Source organism: Sapajus apella, unplaced genomic scaffold (genome assembly GCF_009761245.1).
Source record: "Sapajus apella isolate SASKATOON/1434 unplaced genomic scaffold, GSC_monkey_1.0 scaffold68, whole genome shotgun sequence".
Lineage (NCBI taxonomy): Eukaryota > Metazoa > Chordata > Mammalia > Primates > Cebidae > Sapajus > Sapajus apella.
Window position 1 is genome coordinate 8418962 of NW_022437008.1, and position 25912 is coordinate 8444873.

The 25912-nt window shown below is 45.3% G+C and overlaps 1 long non-coding RNA gene across 1 annotated transcript in view; it reads left to right on the forward strand.

The window, feature by feature from the left end:
- LOC116530794 overlaps positions 1-25912 on the forward strand; it is a 79651-nt gene that overhangs the window by 36041 nt on the left and 17698 nt on the right. Inside the window, exon 3 of the long non-coding RNA XR_004260131.1 lies at positions 22245-23501. This is a non-coding gene — a long non-coding RNA (uncharacterized LOC116530794). The remainder of the gene's footprint in view (positions 1-22244; positions 23502-25912) is intronic.

The window sequence follows — 25912 nt, forward strand, 5'->3', positions numbered from 1 at the left end:
TTAAGCGTTCAAGAGATGGGGCTGTCGGTGTCGGTCAGACAGACGGGCTGTACTAAAATGATCTAGCGTTCATCTTATCATTTCTCTGTCGACAAGACTGAGAACGTTTTTTCCTCAAATGCTCCGTTCAGATTCGGCTGTAGCACAGTGGGTTTGCCTGTCATGAAAACAGCTAGATAGGAGTTCCGTGCAAAGTATTTTAAAAGACAGGTGCGGACAATGAGGAAAAGTGCAGTGAAAGGTTTAAAATGTAGAAACTCTCTGGCTTGGGTTTGTGTTCTTACAGCTCCTTCAGCCATCAGAGCCCTGTTCCTCTTCCCTGAGTTGACAGAGTGCCTTTTCCCGGGTGTGGGTGTGAGAAGACATCACCAGCCCTGCTGTCCCTGGAGGTCACAGCTCAGGTCTGACATCAGCAGAGAGAACAGAAGGGTCACCTCCCCGGAGAAGGAAGGAGCTTTGCCTTTGAACGATGCATTTAAAACACTTATAAAACATCCCTCAACTTCTTCCAGGAACAAAAGTTTTAAATGAAGGAAAGAGCCTCAGCTATTTCAAGGTCTTGGATTCTTTCCCTTTCTGGCATTTGTGAGCAGCCGTGCAGATTTTTTCCTCCAGAAATGGAGGAAGACTGATTTAGCAAGTTTGCAAAGAGCCCACTTGTGTGAAACACCTTCCCTCCTGCTTTAAGGTGAAACTCCTCTTTCTAGGAGGAAAGCAGATAGAGGTCTAGGTCTGGATTGCATTGGTCCTAGCATTTGTCAAAGCATTCTACTGAATTAGTGGCTCAGTACAGCACTCACTTCAAAAAGAGACCCGGTTAAAATAGAGGGGCCCAACTCTTTGCTGCCTTTGCTTGTGATTCTCACGGGGTCCTTGTCAATTTCTATTAACCTGTGGCAGGTCCAGGAGGAACACTCGGTTAATGGTTTGTTTAGGTGGCTCTCTCTTGGTCACACGGAGAACTTCTTGAAGGCAGAATAGCATCTTATTTTAGCATTTCCAGCCAATAGCTAGAGTGCTGGGCAACAAAAGGTGCCCAGTCAATGTTGATTGATTATTTGATCCACATTTAATCGGCTACCTCACCCCCATGTCTCCACTCACACAGTAAGACCATGCAAAGGTGTGATAGGAAATGTTCTGATGGTCAAGATTTGGGAACATGAAGTGTAGTCTCCATAAGAGCGTCGGTGGGTGTTTTACGGTTTCTGAACAAGCTTCCTGTGACTGCCCTGCTGTACACGCCTTAATTCAGATTTTGAATCTAAGGACCACCTGCTTTATGAAGTCCTCCCTGTGTCCCGCAGGTTGGACGTGTATTCACAGGACACACAGACCTTAGAGGTGTGATAGTCTTGGCAGCATCCGTAGGAAGAAGACTGGGAGGAAGGACTGGCAGGAACTGCCACGCACCTCTAACCGGAGTCATGAGGGCTGGTCTGAAAACAGAGGTGCGGATGGCTGGAGGAAGTGGATGGCAGCAGCTTGCGCCTGCTGCAGAGGGAAGGAGAGGGGTGCTTCCTTTTGGAAAGATAACTGGTGTGATACAGGCAGAGGTGAAGCCAACAGAACAATGCCACAAAACCTACTTGATGACTGAATTCGAGTATCACAGCCCCAGCCTCCCATGACAGGGCCAACCAAGGCTGTGGTCTTGTGTAGCATCCATCAATTAAAGCAGGAGGGAAGCTTCAAAGCAGTCATTCCAGTAAAAATTTAACAAGCTCTGGGCTGACTTTAAGGATGCATGTGAAATCGCCATGAAACAAGGATTTTATTTTATTGTATTTTTTTTCCCCATGGGCTATATTATTTCAGTTATTGGTGCATAAGTATCTGGAGGTACCATTGCATTTTTTTTCCCCCTAAAGATAAATCCTGGAGGCACAGAGGGCCTCTCTTGAAGAGGAAGGCTCAGATCAATCAGGAGAAGCCAGGTGGGAGGAGATCCTGAGAGGGAGGGCCTTGCCTGGAACTCTGCAGCAGGGTTAGGGTAAGGCGTGTGAGCCACCCATTGCATTTCTGCCTGGGGTTTTCATCAAGGTTCCCTTTCTGTGACAGGTAATGTCATTGCATGTACACAATTTAAGACAGAGCATCTGGTGCTTCTCAGACCTTCAAGCAGGGGTCACATCTCAGGTGAACCTTGGCAGTTTTTAGATGAGCAAAGTAATCAATGCAAAAATGTCAAATAATATAATAATAATGATATCAGAAGAATGCCCAAGCTGCGGTTGGATTCCCAGAGGGCAGCATCTTCTCATGCCATCAACAACATGGTGCCATTTCAATCATTCTCTTTTTGTCCCAAAGACAGAAAAAAAGAAAAGAAAAAGACACCATGAACTAACTGTCAATCCTCCTGGTAATACAAGTACACCTGTAAATAAACATGTCAATGTCTACACACAATGCACATTTATGCAGAATCCATCCTCCTGGTGCTTGTGCAGTTATCAAGTAAAAGTCCTCCTGAGCCTAAGAAATGACAATATTAATTCAGTCTTGGGGTGTGGGGGGAAAGGTGGACTCTCTTCAAATAAAAAGGTGAAGCTAATTAAGTGACATCCACTGGGGATTGGGAAAAGAAGAGGCTTCTTGTGGGAAGGTAATTATATCTTCATTGACCCTCACGGGGTATCCCAGTGGCGGGGACTCTGCCTTTTGGTGTGACATCTCCTTTCGGGATGAGCTGCCCATCACCTCGAGAAGCCCCCCTCTCCACGGATGCGTTTTCTAATCAGTTCACATGATTGAGCCTCCAGCAAGTGATGCTTTACTTAATTCCTTTCCGCCTGTAGGGTGTGAGGTTTGGAGGGCCTCTCGTCAAAACTTTGGAGGGCTCTGTCAGTTTGAAAAGAACATGACCTTTAAATTGTATCAGTATGTTTGCTGGTGCATAAGGGAGAGGAAAAGGTTCGTCCTGATGGAAAACCAGTCAGAAGCCAAGGAGTAATTCAGAGGGAACCAGCCCAGGAAGGTAATTTGTTTATACATAATCTGCTAAGTGGGGCAAGAATGGGGCCATGTACCTGCTGGGAGAGAAAGGCCTTCAGGTTTGGGTCTGGGGACGTTTAGCCCGTCTTATGGTCTTTTTCTTTCCATTGCTTCTCACCTCTAAACTGCAGATACTGCTCCACTGTTCTTAGAACAGGTAAACCAGTTTACTCCCGTGACTGCAGTTGAGGGGCAGATTTTCAGAAAGATTCTAGTTATACAACTGTCAGCCCTGGAGTTGAATCATGGACTCCTCCAGAGAAATTAACAAGGTCTGGTCTGATACTGTGTGACGCAAGTAGGAACATGAGGACTGATTTTGAGGTTTATCAAAAAACTGCTTTTTAGAGATAAAGCGTCTATTCTGATTTTATTTCATAAGTCTTATTAGAATAAAGAGAATTTGAGAAGCCCATCTGTTTCATGCACGCCCCCGTGCACACACACACCCCCACCCCCACACTTTTTATTTGTGTATTGTGTATAGTTTTTATTGTGTTTATTTGTGTAATATTTTAAAAGTTGTATAACTTTGCATTTAGAAGACCTTTAATGATGACCCTTTGTGTCAGAGTTTGTTACTACCCACCCCCTTTTTCCTAGTTAAAATATTTGGGTTTATAAATGCAGAAGAACATAGAGGCTAAGATACCCAACATTTCCTGGTTTAAGGAGGGGACCAAAAATAGCAACTTGAGCTTGGAGCAGACGTATACTTATTTTATTTTATTTTTTTTTAAATTTGTAGCATCTTTATCTTTCAGAATCAAGAAAGCTGCCCACAGTGTCATTCTTCAGCTGAGAAAAGAGTTGACTAACTCCACGGGTTGGAGTGAGGACTCAGGGAGATGGTAGGACACTAACCAGCTATGTCTCCATTTCCTGAGCTGTAACACTGGGGTAGACCGTCTCACTCTCCCCTGGAGGATTGTGTTATTTTTGGAGATTAATAATTTTGGAGGAAGAAGCGTGGCTTCTTCAAAAGGAAGTCACACGAAGAAGCAACTTACATGGTGGTCTCTTTATATAAACATACTGTGACTAGACAATGTATTTGTTCTTTGTAGCAGGAAAGAGCAATGAGCAGGTTCCTGACTCTAAGTCCCGTTCATCCTTGTGTTGTGAAGCATAATCATTTGTCAGTTTAGGTGAAGCTCCTGTGCCCGGCTGCAAGCCACGGTGCTGTGAAGTATTGACTGAGTCCGGGTGCCTAATGCAAAATGCAAAATAGGAATTGAAACATACTTGATGGAATTAAAACATTAGTATTGGCTTTCGGCTCTCGGTTTTCTAGCTCCTGTAATAAATGCAGGACATCTTAAAACCAAAAGCCAACAAAGCAGCAGAAAACAGCCAGACGCCTTTGCAAGGCAGGAGAGGCATAGAACCTCGCTGCAAGATTTGTGAATTGATTTTTTCCAGTGTGGACTCAGGCAACTGTTTCATCTCCAACTTTGACGTAAACTTTTCATTTATTTTAAGTAGAATGCTCTTATTTTTACCACGGGTAGAGGAAGACACTGTGACATGTTAGGTAAATGAAATAATCCTGATTACCACATTAAGCCATACACAGGGAATCTTAAAAAGAAAGTGGTATAAAAATCTAACATGAGTACACTTACTCGAACATGAGTGTTTATCAGCATGTGCATAAACTAGGACTTCTCTGAACCAGAGGCCGTGACAGTATGGGGATTTGGGGTCTGACCTTTACTAAGGAAATCCATAGGGTATTTCATATGAGATATCTTCCTATAGAAATGAATCTGGTTTTGGTCCCCAACAGGAATCCTGTCTTTCATCAAAAAAGTTTAATATTCATTAATATGGCAGAAATCAATATGTATGGTTTGCCTCTGTGCTCCTAGAGGTCTCCATTTTATGCTGAGTCTTGGGAATCTGAATAAACTGTGATGACCAGGCCCTTATGCCCCATGGGACCCAGGGACAGTGCTTTAGTTCTGTTTCCTCAAGGGCCTGCGGAGATCTGTGTTGGGGTTATAACCCTGTTGCTCTCCAAGGGTTAGGCCAGGGAAGAAAAATGGTGCCCAAGGGTGTCCATGTTTGGGTTCCAGACATATCCCCTCATTTAAACATATGAAATTTCTAGCAATCTCCATTGAAAGCAAAGACAGCCACAGACATATTTTCTAATGGGTTCTTTAGACTGTTCAGGCACCACAATATTTCCTTCTCCTATCCTGGAGTTTCAGACATCTGCCTGATATGGAGGCACTGTTCCAATAAATCCTCCATCCTTGGGAGGTCAGAGGTGAGATGGGATTGGGAAGAGGGTCAGGGGACAGTGAGAACCTTCACCTAGCCCAAATCAATCCACTCAGGCAGTAGTCCTTGATAGCAGAGTCCAAGGGAAGCCTACCTCGCGCACGCTCACTGGCTTCTGTCATCTGGGGCTGGCCCACAGGCAGCCACAGGATGCCTTACTGGACTTCAGGAAGCCTTATCCTGATGTAGCCCAAAGGTTTCTAGTTCTCTTTTATGTCATAAGTCCCTGTGGCTTTTGTAGGCTTCCCCTCTGAGGAGTCTTAGGACTATGCTGCTCGATTTGCTCTTTTGCAGGGACAGGATTTGCTTGGTCTTGGAGGTTCCTTTCCTTGCATGCTTGAATTCCCGAGTTCCTGGGATTGCATCTGGCACCAAGCTCTCTCTCCCCAGAGTTTAGCTCCAGGGTTATTGTGGGTGAGGCAGGCAGTGCCAGGAGGGAGGCCCTTTGAGCTAAGTCTGCAGAGTTATCACCAGTTCCTGTAGTCTGTAGAGCTCAGAATAATTTCAGATGATTTCCTCCAAGGGGTGGGGGTGGTGTGGTTAATAATATTGCAGCAGGCACAGCAGGCTTTGGGTGGAGAGAAAGCAGCTGGGTCTACTGAGTAGGGAATTTTATTCTGGGGTCTGAAACTTTCCTGAAGCTTGGGCCTGGTTGGGCGAGGTAACTCCACGACTCTCCCGACACATTTTGAGTGAACTGGTTTCAGCTTTCACAGAATGCTAATGTTGGTATTGTTTATGTCTGGTCGCATTGTTTTTCACTTTAAAATTACAGCTTTAGTACATTAAGCTAATTTCATAATACTGTATTAACTTAATATTCCATAAATCACACATGTCAGATTGCATTGTTACGGATGCGCAAAACCCAAATTTACTATTCAGACTCTCCAAACACATGTATTCATAATTTGCTCCAGCAAACCCCGTGCTGCCATATAGGGTTAAGGAATTATACTTTCCAATGCCAGGCACAGATCACGCCGTGCGCTCTCTCTCCCCGCAATTGTTCTCCATACAAATTGAAACAATATATTTCCAGCCATTTTCATAGTTGTAATTACTAGCAAAAATTGTAATACCGTGAACATATTTTAAACACCTGCACTTTTGGTCCAATTCATTTTTTTATAAGCCGAGTGTTCTCATTTGAATAAGGCTGAGGAAGCTCACTAGTGGTAGCAACGGCAGGGTATCTTTTTTTTTTTTTTCTTGGGGAAGATGATAACTTTTGGCTTGGAAGGAGAGGTAAAGAGACTGGCAAGAGGAACTCAGCTCGTGCCTTCTCCTCTCCCTTCATTCCTCGTCTCTCCTCTCATCTTCCCTTTTCCTCCCCTCTCTCTCTGTCCCGGTCTCCCACCCCCCCCCAGCTCTGTCTCTTTTTCTTTTTTCACCTTGGCAAGAAGGATTTAATTGTAGCCTGTTTAGTTTTTACGTGCTCCCTGGTCCTCTTGCAAGGGTGCAAAGTCTCTGTTTAGCCCGGCTGGCTGGTTCCGGGGAACAAAGGCATGCTGTCCGTGGGGGAAATGGTGGTGGGCTGGGGCATGGAGGAGCCTCTGTAGGTTTTTAAGCACACACTGTCTAATCGGGCTCTGACAAGTCCATTGTAAATCAAAGGTCTGGTAAGTGGGGATGCCAGAAATGTTTGATCTCCTTCCAAGCCTTGAAACAACTTGCTTATTTTTTCTGCAGTTTGGCTTCTCACTAAAATAAAACATTGTGAGATGAATGTTCTGACGGGTCATTGTGTGTCAAGCTGTCACTCTGTAATGGTTACATATTTCAGCTGGATTGAGGTGGTGCGGGTTGGGGGAGGTTTGGGGGAAAGAGAGAGGGAGAGAGGGAGGCTAAGAAAGGAGACAAAGAATAACAAGATTTCTGCTTTCTCCTTGTGGCTGATCTTCATTTAAACCAAACACTTGTCATGTTCAGGGAAAGTTTTATAAATTTTTAATGATATTGGGTACAACTGGTGCTTTGAAATTTGCTGTACTTTAATTTTTTCTTCGTTAGCAAAGGTTCACTAATGCATTGAAGTGCTAAGAGCGTATCCTGGGGATGCCACGATAATTGTGTTGTTAATAATATTGTGGCACTAGTAATGTTCTCCTGGTAATCAAGGCATGAGATTTTTTTTTAATATATTCAGTTATTACACTGCATCTCGTACAAATCATGTCAATTACAATTGCCAGCCTGTGACAGTTAAAATAATTGTATACGTTTTCTAGAATTTTCCATTGGCTTGGCTAATCAAGCTAAAAAAAAAATCAACACATTATTTGCATTAATTTTGTTTCTAGTCTATTTCCACTCCTAAATCATTTGTCCATCTACTTCAAAAGGCAGAACAGTAAGTATTTTAATAATAAATATACAAACACATTCACACCAACCTAATTTAGGAATACTCCTATAGGTCTGGCAAGACAGAATCATCTGGTTGGAATGTTTTGTGTGACTGGGTTTATGACTTTAACTAGTGTGCATGCAGGCTGATATTGGGTTCACATTGCATTCACTTGGGGATATGTGGATTCTATGTTTATGTAGACAAATCTTATAAGAACGTTCACTTTAGCATTTGCTATTTCTGTATTCTGTCCGTAGTTCCGTCTAGGTCAGGAAAATTGCATGATTTTGGTCTTTCCTTTTTGGCTTCACTGAAATAGCTCAATATTCCTCTGCACCAGGAAATGATGTATGTAATACTTTGCAGAAAGGCACTGCAAATTTGCAGCTCAAACACTAGTCTTCTACTTCTGTGAGCTCTACCTCCTGACCAGCACTGAAGGTTTCTTTATTTAGAACTAAAATAGCTAAACACTCAAAAAGTACTGAACATGTGAAGCCGGCTGCACACGGAATCCCCTGTGGTGTCTCAGCAAATTTCCCCATAGCCTGGGCTCTCTCTGTCTCCTTCACCCAGCGTCCCTCTCCCCATCACCCCTGAGGACAGGGAGGGGTTTTGGTTACAGGGAGGCTTGTTGAATGAGGACTCCAGGGTACACAGGAGAAGGGGAGGAGGGGCTGGAAGGGTCTCTGGGGAGCCTTGCCCTGCCTGGCTGCCATGGTACACAGGGACAGCGGGTCGGGGTGCCTCTCAGGCAAACCTTGAAGAGTGAGATGCCTGGCTTGTTTTAGCCGTGAAAAAGAGAGCCTTGGAAAGCAAGCAGGAAATGCAACAGTTTCTCAAGGGGCCATTGAACAAGAAGGAGCAACATTCTTGCAAAAAACCAGTAGCAGAGGGTCAGAGCAATGACAAGTGGACATGCTAGGATTATAGGAGAAATTATCCGGCATCTTGGTGATATTATTTGGAGAACAATAAATAAGCACCCCCGTTCCTGAGGCCCTCTTCACCCCCTCTGCCACTATCCTCCCTCTACACTGTGCTGTCTGTGGCATCTAGAGTTTACACGAGGATCAGTGACTACAGGTTATGGGGGTCAGGGCAACAAAATATTTTTTCCCCTTTTTAATGCAATCATATTCTCTTAAACATGGCTTGAACAAATCATCTCTCAAAACGTAGAATTTATTTCTCAACTTTGCCTGGAGGTACAGCGGCAAGAACAGATTTTTTCCCTCTCTCTGGCCCTTGGAGTCCTGACCACACAGAATGGATGGCTTTAGAACTATACACGGACAGAAAAATCAATGCGTCATACCAGGAGGCTTCAGGGGTTAGGTTCCCATGTCCATGTCAACAAGGCTATTGGTTTTTTTAATGCTCCAAAGTTATCACTTCCCGGCTGCTAGAGCCATCGCTGTGACTTGTGTGGTCAAACCTTAACAAAAGAATTTCCCTTTGCCCACCACTCGGTGGCATGGAATTTAATTACTGCACAGAGAGAATTTTTCCAAGTATGACAATCTAAAACAAACAAGCAGGCCCCCAACCGCAGATGTTCCCAGGGCAACTGACTGGTGTGTTACAGCTGGGATCAGGGATCTTGCTAGGGGCCAGGGCGCCAAACATTTGTACCAAGCCTCAGCTCTGCGGCAGGATGGCAGGTGACTGGCGAGGTCTCTGCTAGCTCTGGATGCTCTGGGGATGCAGCTTGCTCGAAGAAAAGGACAACATGGTCTTCTTTAGGGGGGTCACCTTGCAGTCAGTCGGAATTGGGGGTGGCGGACAGCTAGGACCATGAGCATCTCTCCTGCTTTGAGCTCACTGATCTATTTAGGGTTTGATTTGTCAGTAGAATTACGAGCTATCATGTGAAGACCACGTTGCTTCCATTAACACTTACTGTTGTTAGATTTTAAGGGGACTATTTGAAAATGAGGACTTGTCTAAATCTTTGTTGATGTAATCATCCCAACAACGCATTTGTTTTACCAGGAGTCCTTGTACCTTGACAGTAGCCCTATAGGAAGACCTAGAATTTCTCGGATTGACCGACTTTGCAGCCACTCTGGATCCAGACCCATCCCGAGCTGCCTGGCCAGGAAGAGACCCTGTACCCTCCTAACTGGGCCCTTGGCTCTGGTTTTCATCCTCAGCACCCCTCCCCCAGCTGCCTTTCCCTGGGCTGTCCTGTCGTCGGCGGTGACACAGTGCCAGCGCCACAGTGCCGGAGACCGCAGTGAGCATTGCTCACTTGCAGCGGGCGGATGAAAAGGCAGTGCAGATGTAATTTGTTTTCAATGGCTGTTTCAAAAGAATAATTGTGGTGACATTGCGGGATCAATATTATAGATTTTTGTTTTCAAGTACACTGTATGTGTGGTGCTAAGGGGAGGCAGGAAATACAACGCTGCAGCCTGAATACGATAAAAATGGATCGAGGTCTGCGGGTATTTGTCGGCTGCTAGCCATCACGGGTTTGGGACATCATTGGTGGGATTACCGAGTTTGTCCTTTGGGTGGGTATTTCATGGTGAGTGGTGTGCACATTTCCTGTAGTTTTCCTTTTTGGCTTCTTTCTGGACTTGTTTCCTGAATCCGCATGAAAGCGATCTGAGATGAGCTTCCAAAATCAGAGCCTTGGCTTTGTCCGCTAACAAGTGGAGGTGGCCGGGGGTGGTGTGGTGGAGAAGGTGTGTGACTATCTGTGGAAGGGGCTGGATGGTTTCAGGAGAAAACGATGGCTTCCAGTCCAGATTTGGGGTAGGATGACTCTGGAAGCCTTCTGTTTCCTCCAGCTCCTCCTGTGCAGCCTCTAAAACGCAGGTCACCCCAGGAGTGTCTGTGGGTCCCGGATTGACACAGGGACTTGGTGACGGTGGGAGCAAGTCCCCAGGCATCTGTCAGACCACCTTAGACGGCAGCCTCATCCTTGGGCAGGACAGCATGCTCTTGAGAAAAACATTCTGCTCAGAAAGCTTGTCTGAACACAAAGATTGCCACTTTAAAATCCGAAGAACACCAGAGGAGGTGATGAAGACCTCTGGAGTTAAGGTGGGTTCCCTGACTCAGGGTAACTGCACAAAAGTGTAGATCCCAGGGTGAAAATTATATGAACAAAGAATTAGTAATAAAGCTGAATAAACGTAATGAGATGTGAAAGAGAGCATGGTGGGTGCCTTCCCCCCTGTCTTTTGTAATGAGCCCTTGAAAGAAATGGAAATCCTGGCAAAATACCTTTCTAGTCTCTGGCTTCAAATTGTAAATGAAAATGATTTGTTTTGGGGTGAGAGAATTGCCAGGAAGGGAGCAGGATTTCTACCTGACATCCAGAAGGATACCCAAAAGGTGAGAGCTGGAACATCTGCCCCAAATGAGTCAGTTGACAGATAGAGAAACTGAGGCATACCACTCCTAGGACTGAGGCCCTGCCTGGCCTTGCAGTGAGTTTGAAGAGAGTGCGTATTATGACTTTCAACCCAAAGCTTCCCATGGGCTTGGCTCTGGTTTGGGTGTATTTTGTTTGGAAAGCACAATGTCTTTTGTTGTTTGCTTTTCCTTTTTTTCTTTGTCTTTGTCTTTTTTTTTTTTTTTTTTAATGGAGGACAAATATAAAGTTGGGCAAGTTCCATAGCAATCCAGTTCTGGATTCTCTTGAAAAATCAGAATATCTAGCAACACAGGGCTCCCATCTTGCACGGCAGCATCTAGCCCGTGTGAAGTCCCCCCTGCCTGCTTTGGGTGAGATTCTCCCTCCCTTGTTCACCTTCTGCCTCAGAAGCATGTGAGCTTGTCAGCCCTGTTCTAGAATGCCCTGTGGTGTGTGTGCGACTAGACAGCTTTCCTGCTTGTGAATTTAGCCCAGTGGTGAATATCAGGGGCACACTTCCCTCAGAGCTACTCTTTCCTTCGTTCTATGGAGCATAGGCTATGATTAGTAAATATGAGCTGATTGGCACCCTACGACCTCTAACACCCTATGTTAGCAATGTGTGTGCCTGTGTGATGCAAACTCTCTGGAAGAAATAAAAACCAAGCCACCTACACATTTCAAAATAGCCAGATGTTTACATTCACACTTCCTGAAGATTTAAAGCCATAAACATTCGCTGAGCTCCTGGCTCGAGGTTTAGGCAGGAGAGAACGGCTTCTCTCAAGGAGCTCACAGTCTAATGGGAGAAAACATAGATGCGTTAATTACCTAAGATGTAAACTCAGGGCTTGTTCACTGAGGTCCTGCTGTGTCCTAGCCCCTGCTACTACCTTTTAAGTTACTAGGCAGGAAACTACCCATAAAAGACAGAACATGATGAAAAAGGCTATATTTATGTGCTGAGGGGTTTAAGTCTGGATTACAGAAATTAACATCTGAGTTACTAATTTAACAGCTATTTATCAGCTATGAGTGAGACATGGTACAAGGGCTAACACTGTAATGGTGAACAAACTAGACATTGATCAAACAGCTGCACAGACAAATAATTCCAACTCACAAGTGCTATGAAGGAACAGTACACAGTGATATAAGTCCATATAACAGAGAATCTGACCAAATCTAGGGAAGATCAAAGGCTTCTCTGAAGAACACATTTGGTCTGAAGGTTGGATAAAGAATAGAGAACACGAGAGCTTTCTACACAGAGGAATCAGGATGTTCAAAGGCCCTGGGGCAGGAGAAAATCTGTCATACCCAGAGAACTCAAAGAAGGCCAGTGCAAGCTGGGACAGGGAGCATGGAAGGAAGTGGTGTGGGGAGAGGAGCTGCAGAGATAGACTGGTGGATGCCAGACCGAACAGGACTCTAAGGTCCAGGGTAAAACATTTGGACTTTGTCCTCAGAGGAATGGAACACAGGAAGGGTTTTGAGATGTATATGTGTGTGTGTGTGTACATGTGGTGACACGAACAGATCTGTCTTTTAAAAGAAGTATTTATCCTAAGTCAGATTTCCAAGAAATCAGATGCTGAGCCTCAGAGATTTGTGTAGAGTGTTCCCTGGGGAATGCTTTTAGGAGCAACAGCTGTGAAGAGTAAGGAAAACAAGACTGGGCATAAGAAGAAGTTGCACCATCATAAAGTTGCAGAAGAGGACTCGGCAAATTCTACGGTGCCTGTTGGAGCTAGCATGACTCTGCAGAAATGTTCTGCCATGGAGTTTGGGGCCTTAAACCACTAGACCTCCACGGTACCAACCAGTCATTGGATGTGAACCTTCCCTGGGGAGGAGATGTGATCTTGAATAAGGCCATTCTCTTCAGCTAAGGCCGGTTTTCCAGGAGGAACTAACTCAGTTAAGAGCTGTCAGCTACCAAGACTCTCAGGAGCTGTAATGGGTGGCACACAGTGTGTGCCACCGTCTGCCCCTTGCATGATGTAGAGCTACTTGCTTCATATAATAAGTTTTATAAGCAGATTTCCCAGGATCTTCGTTGGTCTTTTTTCCAGGGGAGACTTATAAAAGGGGATAGTCACTGGGACAAACCACAATCTCACACCTCCAGCTGGTCCTTGGGACACATCTATTACTCATCATCTCTGTCCTTTGTCCCACCGAGCCATTTGCTACTGCCCACGATTCTCTATATATTCTTATGTCATTATTTGCTCCTTATCCTTGCCTGGCACTTCCTTTGGTCTGAGCTGCTCACCTGCTGCAGAGACCAAGCCCTCATCTCTAAAGGGTATGGCCCCCGGGTCGCCACACCCTTCTCAACATAGCTGTTGCCATTGTTCTGTTTTCATGACAGGGCCCTGGTGACAAGGGGTGCCGTAGTGAATCAGCTGGCTGCCTCCATTATGTAACAATGACTCTATCTCCTCCTTTCCTTTCTTGCTAGACTCTCAGCGTAAGAATCGTAAGTGAACAGGTGACAGCTGTCACTAAACATATAATGGGACTCTTGCCAAGCTCTCCACTGAAAGAGGCTTTATCTGGGACTCAGAACCTCTAGATGCAGAAAGCCTGGAGTTACTAGGATGCCAGGCACTAATTCTGTAAATGGATCAGTGGGAAGGATGGAAAACAGGGCCACTCCCGCTTCTACCCTTTGGAGCCTGACTTCATGTACTGCACCTGTTGGGGATGCACAAACATACAATTTTCATTGCCTTGGAGTTTACACTGAGTCCTGGAGAAGAATTTCCTATTCTTCCAGGACACCAACTCCAAGTTGGTGCTTGAGTTGAATCTCCAAAGGGCCATTCTATTGCCCTACCCTACTGGCAGTTTCCTTTGTGTTGTAAGTGACAGAGCCAGTGTGTCTCCTGGCCATATTTCCACTCTCACACCTTCCCTTGCTACAGTGCAACATAGTGTGGGGTCTAGTCGTGCTGTAAACTCTTGGATAGTAGTGCTAGCTAAGACTTGTGGCCAGGAAAGGGAAACTCAAATCCAGAGGATGTGAATTCCTATCCATTTGAATCCATACCTTTTCCAAGGTGGAAGGGATCCAATGTGATGGAGTTGCCCCCAAGTGGATGGTTAGCCTTCTTTTGGTAAGAAGTCACATTAGGGCTTAACACATTGGTCTCTGTTGCTGGTGAGTTAGATATTTGGTAGTGCTAGGAGCTAGATAAGACTTAGGGAATAGGGATTCATGGTACTGGGCCCATGCCTAATGTTTATGTTATCATGTCTTTGCTGCATTCATGGGGCCATTGGCCCGATGGCCACTGACAGAGGCTGGCCCATATCAATGGGTCAAGTCATTCTTTCTACTTGACTGTTTACTGCTTCTTCCATGATGAATGCTCCTTAATGGGTATTATTATGTAATGAAAGGGCCGTCCCACTTGTGCCTTCTTGTAGACCCTCTCATAATCCTCTCCTTCCCAGGTCCCTTGGTCTTCAGACTTCCAACCGTTCTTTTCCAGTGCTCTTGACCAACCAGCTGAGCCATTTGCTACTTGCCCATGACTCAGCATGTGTTCTCATGTCAGCCTACCTATTTTTTCATACAGAGTAAATTACCAGATTCACCACCTGAAGTTCAGCTATGGGGAAGAGTTTTTCCCTAACTACTGTCTTTCAAAGCCATGACTATGTGAGACTGTTTAGCCTAGCAGGGGTCTGTTTGCAGCTTGTATTCACATACTGAGCTGAGAACCAAGATTAGCCTTTTTCCTTCTCTGCCGGCTGATTTGAAGGGTCCCCATGGTCCTGCAGGTGTTAGCTGAGGAAGGAGGTGCTGCTGCTTCAGCAGTGGGTGTCACAGGGGTCTGGGTTACCAGCTCATGCAGCTTACCTGTGCCCTGTGGTCCTGTTCTAGATAAAATTCTTCCATATTACAAGGTCAGGTAGATAAGTTCTGGATCTACCTGACCTTATGCCTTGGTGGCTCTGACAAAAACCAGTTCATGATGGGAAGCTCTTACTGGGTGGTAACTGGGCATTCCGTGGGCAGGAAATCGGTCTCTACCAGGGCCCATAAGTAAATCATGAATTGTTGTTGTTTTGCTTATTTTTGTATTGTGCATAATTTCTTAATGCATAAATTCTGTATAGTTGCTTCCCACCTTAGTGTCTCTGTGTCTGCTGGGTCATGAGGAGTTCCCCAGATCCTGGTCCACTTGCAGAGACCTCTTCTGATTGGTGCCCCTTTCAGTGGAAGACATTCTTGTCACTCAGAACACGGACAGTAGCAATATTCTGAAATGTAGGATAGCTGCCTCCAGAACTCATGGGGGTGCCGCTGACAGAGTGAAATGTGAGATGCAATGTGAAATGTGAGGTATTCTTCCCTTCGGAAGGGATGTCCTGGTATGTCTTTTTTTTGTTTGTTTTTCTTTTTTGAGGCAGAGTCTCTCTCTATCACCCAGGCTGGAGTGTAGTGGTGTGATATTGGCTCACTGCAGCCTCCACCTCCCAGGCTCAAGCAATTCTCATGCCTCAGCCTCTTGACTATCTGGGATTACAGGCTATATGTCTTACCTGGCTAATTTTGTTGTTGTTGTTGTTGAGATGGGGTTTCAGTGTGCTGGTCAGGCTGGTCTCAAACTCCTGGCCTCGAATAATCTGCCCACCTTGGCCTCCCATAGTGCTGGGGTTACAGGGCTATGTGAGGCACCCCATTGGTCTCTGGTATGTCTTTGACCATTGGACCCTCAAAAATTTTATTGACTTGGTGGGTCTCTGAAATTTCTTAGGGCTTATCTCCCACCCTCGGGAGGCCATGTATCTCACCAAGGTTGTCTACTGCCATCCTTCATGATCTATTTTGTTTTTGTAGGAATCAGACCGGTGAATTAATGGGGTATGATGGAACCTTCCACCCTTCAATCATATACATATTTTCTATGCTAGATGGTGCAGGAGCGACTTGAGAGGCTTCCACTTGACCTGCTGTGCCATGACGGTTCTTACCCAAAGGTCCAAGGAGCCATTCTGGAGATCTGCCAAGTTCCATGGGTGTCTATTTTGATGATACATTTTGGGGACTGGGAAATTGCCATGAGGAGGACTTTCTCAGAGCTGGGTCTGGGCCTGGATTCTATATTTTCCCCACCCTCTACATGTGTACACTTAGGCCATTTTGCTAGGAAGCAGAAGAGGGTGAGTATTGGGGAAAAGTTGGAGATCTTGAAGAGGAGAGGTTCAATTTGGGCCCCAGTCTGAGAAAGCTGCAGCAGGTTTGATAAAGTAGCCTTGGGTTTCCCAACATGGAAGATGTGCAGATGGTATTAAATAATATAGGGATATTATATTTATACATTAAATCATAGTGAGTTACAAGGTAGGACAATTATTCCTTTTCCAATTCAACATGTTTGAATATTTGCTGTGGTTCCAAAATGGACAGGCTGAGGCCTGTTGCATGGGAGTTGGGACAAAAATAAGTTTCCCATACAAATATGGCCTGGAAATTGATGGATTTTTATAGTATTGCCTTCCTCAACGTCTGAAGGTGGAATTATTCTGTTGTCCTGATTCAAGAAATGTAGAAGGACAGCTTTCTGCAGAGGAATTAATGGGCTTTGCCTGCAAGCTTATTTCTCCAGCCCAGTCCCCACCTTAGATACGACGTTTCCACCTTCTTCGACTCAAGCAACACATGTGGCTGTGTGGGCTGTGCACGCAGGGGAGTCACTGGAATCTCACCAATCTAAAAAGGGGGAAACAGGGTGGCCCTAGTTTGCCTCCTTGTTCTGAAAAATTTAATTTGTAAATTTAAATTTTAACATTTAATTCTATGGAAGAACATACTTTCTAGGTTTGAAATTGAATACTGAACTCCCCTGGGTCAGAACTCCCCCTCTAAAACTTGACATGGCATCTTACGGTCGCTTCAGTTACTTTGCTCAGCTTAGGGTAAGACCAGCCTTCATGGAACTCATTTATATCGGGTTGGAGGTCAAAAGCAGAATACCCTTGGGATGTGGAATTTTCTGATAAACAATGTTGCCTTATGTGGGGGAGGAAATTGTAAGACTGTGTATCAGCTTTCCATTGCTGCTGTAACAAATTCCCACAAAGTTAGAGGCTGAAACAATATGTTTATCATCTTGCAGTTCTATTGGTTGAAATCCAACACAGGTCCCACTGGACTAAAATCAAACTGCCAGCAGGGCTTTGTTTCATTTGGAGGCTGTACTAGCCTGTTCTCACGCTGCTGATAAAGACATATCCAAGACTGGGTAATGGCGAGGGAGGCCACACAATCGTGGCGGAAGATTAAGGAAGAGCAAAGGGATATCTTACATGGTGGCAGGCAAGAGAGAAAACATGTGCAGGGGAACTGCCCCTTATAAAACCATCAGATCTCCTGAGTCTTATTCACTATCAAGAGAACAACATGGGAAAGACCTTGCTCCCATGGTTCAATTACTTCCCACTGGGGTCCTCTCATGGAAGCTACGTGGAAATCATGGGAGCTACAATTCAAGATTTGGGTGGGGACACAGCTAAACCATATCAGAGGCTCAAGGACAGAATTCATTTCCTTCCATTTTCCAGCTTCTAGGGGCCACCCTTGTGCCTTGACTCATAGTCTTTTGTCCACCTTTAAAGCTGACAATGTTGGATCACTCTGACACGTCATATCTTTCACTCTGATCAAAGCCAGGAAGAATGTTTTTTTTAAAGAATTTACATGGTAAGTTGGGGCCTCTTGGATAATTCAGGGTAAACTCCCATCTCAAAGATTTACATCTTTAATCACAGTGGTGAAGTCCCTTTTGCCACGTGAGTTAACAGAGTCCTAGGACCAGGCTTAGGGTGTGAACATTTTGATGGATCCATTATTCTGCCTACCACAGACTGTAATATAACAAAGTTATAAGGAACCTTAGATTCTAATTTATGACCTCTCACTCATTTTCATTCTGGAGTTCCTTCCAAGGCACTCTTTTTATTTGTTTTTTGAGATGGAGTCTCGCTCTGTCACCCAGGCTGAAGTACAGTGATCTCGGCTCACTGCAACTTCTGAATCCCAGGTTTAAGCAATTCTCCTGCCTCAGCCTCCTGAGTAGCTGGGATTACAGGTGTCTGCCACCATGCCTGGCTAATTTTTGTATTTTTAATGGAGATGGAGTTTCGCCATGTTGATTGACCAGGCTGGTCTCGAACTCCTGACCTCAGATAATCCACCCCCCCTTGGCCTCCCAAAGTGCTAGAAGGCCACCAGTGCAGTGAGCCGCTGCCCCAGCCACAAGGCATTCCTAATAGATGTGCATCCAGCCTCAGATATGTGGTAGGTATCAGTACCTAAAATTCTGGATAATGCTCAGGACAGAAATCTCTTGCTGAAGGCTCCAAAACCAGAATACGTCGTAGGTAGGACTCTGATGCTGTCTCTTTCTTGTCCCAAATCCATGATCCTTGATTCCAGCATGCCTTAACTTTCCCCTAAATACGTGTCTGCAGGGAGTTTTGTTCCCAGCCTTGGGTCCTGGGGGACTCCATGTGTCCCAGGTGCCTTAATAGAAATATCGGGGTTGATTTGAGACCCTGGATTGGTCTCATTAGTTATCTCATCACCTAGAAAATGCCTCTGAGATATTTCCTTTGGGCTGGTTAGTTTCAAACACGAAGGAGCTCATTGAATAGGAAACAGCTGAATGTTTCCAGTTTGGCATGTTCCCCCTGACTAGCCCAGGAACTGGGAGCTATGAGGACTCTGTCCCCAGGATCCCCTCCCTGCTGGCTCTACCAGTCTTGCTTGCCTTGCTCCTTTGGTGTGAGGACCGTGATGCCTACTGCAAGCTGAGACAATCCTAGGTTGAGTGCTTGTGTATTTGCATAATGGTCAGGGCAGTGCAAGACTTCGCTTCGAGGAGAAATCTGTAATATAACTGGCCAAGCCTGGGAAAGCCTGCTGCAAACCTCTCTAATAAGGATCGAATCCCAGCGTGGCCGTCAAAACAGCTGGAAAAGCTGCAACCCCAGTCAAATGAAAAATTGGGCAAATATCTTGACACAGAAAAACTGCACATGTACCCTGGTAGAAATTATACTTTTATAGTTATTTTTACATCCAAACATTACTCTTTGAGTGCCGTCATATTTTATGAAAACTTTTATTAACATTTCAAAATGACCTTACCCTCATGGTGAGACTGTCAGTCCCAGGAGCCATAACCTATTTAAAACATTTTTATCTTTACAAACACAATAAAGTAAGCTGTCTTCAACAGATTTGTAGATCTCATTAGAGATACTTTTTAAGAAGGTAGTGTGTCTCTGGGGAAGATAATGACAGGTTGTAATCTTTGCATGCAAAGTTTTCAAACATGCACATTTTGCGCAAACGGATTATTTCATCTTTTTAGCCTTGTTGTCACCAGATCTGCTTTGTAATTGCTCTGATATTCAGTGGGGATGGTTAGGGCTCTGGCTGCCCTGAACAGGGCAAGACACCTTGGATGGGATGAACCTGGTGTTCCCCATATAGTAGTTCTCGACTCGGCTTGGCCATCGGAGGTGAGCTGAGGGCTTCAGTAGGACAGGAACACAGGAAATCTCATGCAGAGACCAGAGACAAATGACCCTTTCCTTTGACTAAAGCACGCTCGGTCTTCTAGGTTGTAAATGAGGCTTTTCCTTTGGGGAGTGACTAGCTTAGGTGGCAGTCGAGGTGGGTAATATTTCAGAACTGCTGCTCCAAAGGGCCAGTGTTCTAAAGACTTCCCTGCTTAAATGGTCTTTTTATGCAGCGAGATAATGCAGCTGGTGCATTGCTAAATCAGGCCTATTTTCTGAGGAATGGTTGCATTCAGGGCACTTCTAATTTGTCAGGAGAAATGCAGACCATCTCTCCAGGGGTCTGCTTAAGAGGACATCATTTCTGCACGAGCTCTGCCTTGGGTCAATGTGCCGCACGGCTGGCACACCAGCCCCTGTTGCTTCCACTCCCCCGGGGTTGCTCTGATTTATTAGGATTAAACAAGCCATGTCCTCCGCCCAACTCAATCCGCAGGGTGATCATCCCGTCTTCCTTCCCCTGCTCTCTCCCCCCTTTCTTCTAGAGCCAAAAGGCAGAAGAAGGGTCACTTTACAAATGTGCCCCCTGTCTTATGGGAAATGTTGCTGATGAAGTTTTACTCCGCTGGCCTGTGATGGCAACGTAGGGGCGCACAGGTGGTCCCAGAGGAGGCCAGGGTGCTGGGCAGGCAGGCTCTGGGAGTGGCGAGTGGCTGTCGTTCTTGTTTTCTGATTATGAGATGACAGTGAGACCACAGGGTTTTGGAATGCCAGAGATAAAGCCAAAGCCATTGGTAATTGACTGCTGTTACTTTCAGTCAGTGTCAGAACGGGGGATAAAGCCCAGGTGAGTCACACGGCTGAATGCCCCCAAGTGCTTATCTTACAACTATTTCAATTGCATTTCTGTTTGAGCCTTCCTTTTCTATGGATCTCACTTAATGAAGCTCAGCTCTGGCTTGGCCTCCATATTAAAGCTTTCTGTTGGGTGTGGCTTTATGGTAGTATTATTATTTACCTTATGAATCATATAAATATGATCTGGTTCCTATCTTGGGCCCATGATCTGCCACGTTACCTCATCATGGAGGGCCCTTGTTCCTGAGCCCCCCGGAGACCTCCTTCTGCAAAGTGCATGGACTCCACACCTGACTGCAGGGACAAGACCTGATTTTGTCCCTCAGCAATTTGTGACTGGAGCCAAGTTACTCATCTTCCCCGTGGGCTAATAATGGGCTCTACCTCCCAGGGCCATTGTGAAGACTGATCAAGTTAAACACACACAACACCAGGAATAGTGCTTGGTACATGGAAAGCCTGCAGGAAGCAGAAGCTTTGTTTCTGTTGTGAATTGCCTGGACTCCCTTCGGGGGAACTCTACTGACTGTTTTGTCTGGGTGACCGTGCCTTGCTCCCTGGCCTCTAGAAGGCCTCCTAGCCTGGCCATCAAAACCGCGGGAAAAGCTGCAACCCCAGTCAGCGTTTCCAGCTGGGACCCTAGGAGTTTTCTCACCACTTAGGCTATTTCACAGAAGCCCCTGTGCATGTGAGCCCGGCCACAGGAGCAGGTCCCATGAGGACTGTGGAGCTAGGACGCAGGACGTAGGACTTGTGAAGGCTTTGGCTCCCCTGAATTGAGAGCCACACCTGGCCGTGTCAAGCGTGCTTTCCTGAGAGGACCCGTCTGGCTGAGGAATGAGTTTGGAGTCATACTGCCCAGCAGCTGTGTGAGCTGTTGGCCTTGGCACTAGGGGCAATTAAGGGTCTGGCTGCCTCAGATTCAGTGCTTGGTGTGCAGAGCAATGCAGCATTCCTAGAGGAAAGGCTGTGGCTTGATGTGCTCTGAGGATCATTTCTGCCTCAGTCCCTCCATTTGAATGATGCTTTTTTATCTCTCTTTTTTTTTTTTCTTAGAGTCGGGGTATCTCTCTGTTGCCCAGGCTGGAGTGCAGTGGCATGATCATAGCTCACTGTAGCCTCCAACTCCTGGGCTCAAGCGATCCTCTTGCCTCAGCTTCCTAAGTAGCTGGGACTATAGGCATGTGCCACTGTGCCCGGCTAATTTTTAAACTTTTTTTTGTAGAGACGGGGTTCTGCCATGTTGCCCAGGCTGGTCTCTAACTCCTAGGCTTAAGCGATTCCCACCGCCTAGGCCTCCCAACGTGCTGGGATTATAGGCGTGAGTCACCGTGTCTGACCTCTTTACCTTTTCTTGAGTGTAAGTCCAACTCAAATGGCTTCACAGTTCATCCACCATGTGTTGTTGGCATATCTGACCTACACATGCATGTTGAGGGCCTGCTGTGTATACAAAGATATGGAAAGCCATGTACTCTCTTCCACTGTTTTTTTTTTAGATTGACGTCTGGCTAAGAACACAGATTTAGTCATGAAATATCATTTCCTCTGGCTTTATTCATTCTGAGTAAGTAATGAATTTGGCTGAAGCTTCAGTCTTGTTAAAAAAGATTGTTCTAGCGGCCAAAGGCATGAGGCGCAATCTCTAGGTTAAGCTCATTGGGCATAATATTAGAAAAAAAATTAGCTTTTTGTCTGACACCATTTACAATGGGAGAAGCTGGATTGAAAAGTTTTCAACTTGGCTGTGTAATCCAGCATCAGGAAAACTGCTGCCCTCTTCAACCCACGTACATTTTAATCTCCCACATACTGGATTCTGCTCCACAGATCAGCCCTAACGCTTACACAGGCACAGTGCGGTCAGGGATGGTGGTGTCGCAGGTTGAAGACAAGAAAGACAGATGCGTGCCTGCAACCAGCTGTGAGAGCGCAGAGGCAATGATGATGGAACAGAAGGCAAGAGGCTGTCATCATTCACATCACAAGGACCAGAGACACCTTTCCTGGGAAGAGAGCTGACAAACCTTCCCTGGTGAGGGGTGAACATCCTTGGGAAGCCACAGAGAGCATGGCACAGTTTTTCATTGATCACCACCGTCAAGATGCTGCCAGAATCGTGCTGTCTAGGAAACCATTTAAACTAGTGAGAAGAGGATACAGCATTTGACAACGGTTGTTTTGTTTCAAGACACACGCATTAAAAATACATCTGAAATCCGGGACACAAGGAATCCAAATAATGTTATTAAATTTCTTGTCGAAGAGGGTCTCCGGGGACAGCTGGCTCCGCTCTTTACAAAAAACACGCAGAACTCGACTTGCCTGAACAGTGTCTTTGTATCTCTTCTCTTCTCCCTCTCTCTTCCTGCTTTTTTCATTTTCCACTTTCCTGTTTCTCCCGAGGAGACAAACAAATCTCTAAAGGACTATTAAGTTGCAAATATATTGGAGCCAAAAATAGAAGATGGAGCCTTATAAACATTTTGCATATTTTGGTGTAATTTGTTGAAAATAGTGCAAAATATGCTCGCAGTTGGCATCTAGAATGCAAATATTAGGAATCCAGTCCCCTGATACATTATGGTTTTTCAGCAGTATAGTGTGGGCTCGTCCAATTGCTATTGTGTGACTTTGTAGTTTGTTGGAGTGTGAAAAATATCAGTGACTTGTTTGTACAGTATATTAGGGAGATACATGTCGCCAAGTGTTATTAGCTATTCTAGAGACCTCAAGGGACAAAAAAGCCCAGAGTGGAACTCAGGGAGAAACAGATGCATGTATTTTTAACGTGGTTGATGCCAGTTGCTTTTCTGAGCAGTTTCCTTAAAATAAAAACCAGGCCAGGGATCAAAGTGTGCAGGGGGTTTCCGTGTTCCAGAACACGGGGGTTAAGTGGAGAGACTTTCAATGGGGAGATCTGTAGTACCTGTTTGAGCTGATGGAACAGTCTCCCACCCAGGGCTTCAGTGAGCCTGAATGGTTTTACTGCTGACAGTAAATCTGTCTTTCCTTTCCCCTGACAGGTGAGAAGCCATCCTCTCTCGAATGGGGGCTCCCACTGTACATCTGGCACCCACTTCGCAGGTGAGCCTTTCCGCTCCTAAATGATGACTGGTAAGAAAAACAAGATGTCTTTCTTGGTTATAAATTTAACTCTTCTATGATTAGTCTGAGCAATTAGGACACCCCTGGGGTTCCGTCTAGGGCTGAGGCACAAGCTGGAAGTCTGATTAGCTCAGGTCTCTTGATGCTTGTTCCTGGTAGTAAATGCCTGGCACATATAGTATTGATTTTCATTTAGATATCTTAATGTTTCCAGACAATCCCGGCAGATGTGGGCTGAACTCAGATCTGCGGGAGCGCAGGTCTGCAATCTGCAAACATTTTTCTTGCCACTTTGTTTCATTTTTCCTAAACTTAACTGATTTGGAATCTGGAGATATAAATGAAAAATGCCGAGTCGGCCTATCAATCACGGCATGCACAAACATCGCCACTGCCCTTCCTAACATCCTATTACCACTGGGTAGTTGGCTAGTCAAACAGGAATAAAAATTACACTGCAAACATCATAAGTTAGGCTTGATTTGTTGAGCAAGTAGCCTGACAATTCGGTAAGAGTTATATACCTCAGCTTCGCTGAAAATCAGGCTTGTTATGGCTCTGGTACGTCTATAAAGATTGTTCATTTCATATAAAACAGCTACCTGCACTGAACGCCCTGAAAGGAAGAATGATGCCGGTTATAAATATAGAGGAAAATCTATTTGTCTGCCCCTTCATGCTGTTAGCAAGTCACACGGAGGGTGTTTCTCGGCAGCAGGGGGAGTTTTCTGCGGCCACCTTTCCCTCTGCCGGGCTGGCCTGGATTGAAGCGTATCATCGCTCTTTGTCATATGAGATAAAGCAGTGAAGTGTGACCAGTGCCACCGCCTTGCTCTCTGCCCACCAGGAGGACGTTAATGGTATTGAAAAACTAGACGGCATTGCATTTAAACCAAATGCGAGGGGAAGGCTGTCTGTTGGCCGGCTGGGCCGGATCACAGTTAACGTCAGAAAAGATAAATAGAAATTATTAGAATGGGTTTGGAAGGGATTTTTTATAGGGCAGGGTGGTATTCGTTTAAAGATACATTATTGGACTGTTATATCTGATTTCAAGCTGCTGGGTAATTAAAATGATTAACATCCCTTACTCATAGAGTTCAATTCATTAAAGTTTTAAGCACCCTTTGTGCTTGGAATGGGAGGATGGGGCATCCATGTTGACTCATGCCAGGAGTCACTCAATTCGGTCCTGTGTTTATTTTCCCTGGTTTTTCAAGCCATGATTTCCGTTTCTAAGCTGGAGGAGCACACTGGGTAGAAAACTTCAGCCTTCAACACTCACCCTGTAGGATCCCTCATTCAAGGAGGAAAAATGGAAGGGAAATAGAGAAACCCAGAAAATTCTGCTAACCCAGTGGCTGGGACCCAGAAAATTCTGCTAAGGATGTCACCGAGGTTTTTCCCAGGGTGTCCCCCCAGTTGCTGGTGCCTGGGGAACCTTTGCTCTTTGGGGCTCAGCAGGCATGATCAGAACGTGTGTCTAGCCATCAGGTGTGCAGGGTCCACAGAGGGCTTAGGCAGAGCACCTGCATCTTGCAAACCTGCTGGAGCGTGTTGTGGACACAATTCTCATATTGTTTCCATTAAAAGGCACTAAAAGTATATTGTTCCTGTGCTATCTATTTTGGTTTTGCATTTTGACATATCCAGCACCATGTTGGTGAGTAAATGGAATATTTTGAAGAGCACACTCATTTGATGGCAGAATTAAAATGCTGTGCTCTTTAGGGTTCGTGGTCTTTTACCAACTCACTCTCCAATGTTCAGGGACAGAGAAAGACATAACCTTGTTTTCTTGTTTTCTAGTCTCCTGCATAAACTCTAGTCACCAATGGCAGTGATCTGTAAGGCTACTTGGGAGGCAAACTTATTCTTAAAGGCAAATATATGGCTTGGAATTTCTCACATTTGGCAGATTCTGAGGGAAGTGGACGCCAGCTCTACCTAGCTGTGTGACCTTGAGCAAGACGGTTAACCTCTCTGAGCCTCAGTATCCTTCTCTGTAGGCTGGAGATGGATATATTTTCATTATCAGGATAAGAGAGTGCTATAAGGAAGTGCCTGGTACAATGTTTGCCCCGCATGGGTGCTTCATGCATAATAGTTGTTATTGTTAGCATCCATTATGATGTAAATAACAGTGTTACTATTTTGCACATAGTTGAGCATTGTAGACACTGAGAACCAATGGGAGGTGTGCAAAATGGAGCCAGGCGTTCCTAGCCGAGGGCCCCAGGAATGTGGCCCACATGGTAAACTGGCATTTTCTCTTGTTGGTGAAGTTATCCAGTCATCTCTTTACCTAGATCATGCGTCTTACACTTCATTTAATTGATGTCCAAAAGCAAGGTTGTGAGGGGAGAGAGAGAGAGAGATAAAGAGAGAGA